The following is a 2,855-nucleotide window of genomic DNA, read 5'->3' on the forward strand; positions in this document are numbered from 1 at the left end:
TGACTTTATTTATCCTTCCTGCAAAAAAATTGTATTCCCACCCATGTCAGAAATAAACCACACTAAATTAATGTAGAAATCTTTATAAGTGCTAATCTTTCAGTATAACCTCTTGCCTCCACACCATTCTTCTGTTGTTTCAAACTGTATGTATGATGGAAAGTATCTGATATATTGTATTAAAGTCTATTTTAATTGCAGCATTGCTATGACAAGAGTAGAGAGCATTCAAAGCTTACTGACGATTGTATGTTAAAGCTGAATATAATGTTTGTGTTTACCAAAGTTATTAATACATTGCTGGTGTAAATCTGCTATATTTTGAAATGGGGAGAAAAAAGCTAAAGTACAAAGAAACAACTAAATATATAATTAAAGTTGTCATTTTCAGCATTTAAAAGGCTGCTCTCATATTTTTGTTATGTTTTAAAATACCGTGAACTTTTAGAATTGCCAGTTATGTCATTTTCATAAGAACATAGATCAAAAAGGAATAGTAAGCTAGAATTTTTCTTAATAGAGCACGTAAACCCTAAAAGGTATACTGCTCATGTTTACATTAAAAAAAGGAAGAGATTAAAAAAAGCAAGAGAAGCCTTTGATAAATCTAAGAAGGAGTCAAACTTCAAATAAGATTTCAAACAACAATTCTCTCTCAAGGAACATTATCCTGTGGATGCTAGTGTGGACCTGAACACTGATCTATTATCTAAGGCATTGGTATTCTTAAAAATTCTAAGCAGGCTTATAAACCTCTAATGAGGATTTACCGATGGATAGCCTGCCTTCCACCCAACTGCTAACAAATGTGAATACTTCTGCTTTGTTCTTATTTTTTTCTGTACAATTTGTCTTTTATCTTAACATATCCTTGGTTAAAGAATATTCAGAGGTAATGCCTAGTGTAATATATGTTGTAATCTTGCCTCTACCATTCCATTTTTCAAAGATCATTGGTATCAGTGGAGAAAAAAAACCCACGGTATGTCTTTAAGTGATATGTTATTGTGTCAAAAAAGATGCCTCAAAATGGTGTCAACCTGGAGGGTGCCACTAGAACAGTGGATAATCTAAGTTTTAATATCCAAAAGATATGAAAAATATGAAGAGTGAGGTCCTGCACCTAGGCTGGAGAACCTCTGCTATGAAGACAGGCTGAGGGAGCTGGAGTTAGTTACTCAGCTTGGAGAAGAGAAGGCTCCAGGGTGACCTAATAGCGACCTTCCAATATATGAGAGGCGCCTACAGGAGAGCTGGAAAAGGGCTTTTTACAAGGGCCTGTAGTGACAGAGCAAGGGGCAATGACCTGAAACTGCAAGAGGGTAGATTTAGATTAGATATAAGGAAGCAATTCTTCACCATGAGAGTGGTGAAACACTGGAACAGGTTGCCCAAGGAGGTTGTGGAAGTGTTCAAGGCCAGGTTGGATGGGACTTTGAGCAACCTGGTCTAGCGGGAGAGAGGTGTCCCTGCCCACAGCAGGGAGCTTGGAACTGGATGATCTTCAAGGTCCCTTCCAACCTTAATCATTCTGTAGTTCATTCTATGAAAGAAGCTGTGGTAAGAACAGCTCTTCCAATGGGCCTTTCATATGCGATAGGACTGTTTGAAGACCAGCAACAACCAAGTGGTTCATTACCAACATTCTTCCTAGGATGACAAGCAGAGAGGTAATACTACTAGAAAGTGTGCACTGGATCCTCCATTATTAGCTGGCACTGTGGAAATTTGACCTTGACGTCATACCACATCAGACAAAGGGATTCAGGGTTACTGGAAATGCTTCAGCAGCCCAGACCTGTGGTAGCTTTTACTGCTACCAGTGGCACTCCGTGGAGATTGGCGATAGGCTCTTTTCTGAGAAATAATGAAAGTATGTTGGGACCAAATTAATCCTTTATAGATGACCAGTAGTTGAAGAGCTTATAGCAGAAACAAAATGCTATATAGAGGAAGAAGCACATGGAAGTAAGTTTTCAGCAGTATGTGCCATCACATAGCAACATCTTACACATACATACGATTTGCTTCACATCTATCATGAGTGGTGAACCTAAAGCCTCAGTTCAGTTTATATTTACTACACTGAGAAAAGGGTCCAGAATTAGCAGTAATGAACCTGCTTCCCAGCAAAGCTTTTGATTAACTTCTATATCTCAGCTTAAAAAAAAAAAAAAGGTATAACAACTAAACCTTTTCCAGCTGGCCTTGCTAGGGCTACCTGTGGAGAGGTTTCCTTATTTCTGATGTTTGGCTAATTACCAGGGAGACCTAAGTGGTCACTCCTTTTCCAGTATCTTGGAAAGAAAGTATTTAATCTCCCTGAGGCATTGCTAGCAGATTCACTTGAAAGCCCTTCTCCGTGTGACATATGGATATGCTGGTAAAATGCAACTCAACACTACATTCTTGGTTACTGGGAACAATCATCTTTATTCATTGTAACACCTAATGGAGTGATCGATAACATTTTAATAAAGCCCACTGTAAGTTATATTTAACTCAAATAAAAATTTATATTGTATTTCAATTAAATTACACTTTCTGCCATTTCTTACTGTCAATTTCTGCTTTCTTTTCCATTCATAAATTTTTGTTCCACAAATGTGTGTATGACCCTCAGGGCTCTCCATACCTTTTCTAATATTCCCATAGTATTATGTATAAATACAACCTTGTGCTTAGAAATTCTTCCACAGAGCTGAAATTCCCTTCTGTTCAGCAGCAGCACAACTTACCTATTGGAACAGAATTTGAAGAATCAGAGAGATTATTACATTTCCCAGTTTTCTGGTTAAGGGATAAAGACTGTTGTTCCATGAAGGGAGCTCAGGACTCTCTCAGTCTTTCTTCTT

This window comes from Apaloderma vittatum, unplaced genomic scaffold (genome assembly GCF_000703405.1).
Source record: "Apaloderma vittatum isolate BGI_N311 unplaced genomic scaffold, ASM70340v1 scaffold17793, whole genome shotgun sequence".
NCBI lineage: Eukaryota > Metazoa > Chordata > Aves > Trogoniformes > Trogonidae > Apaloderma > Apaloderma vittatum.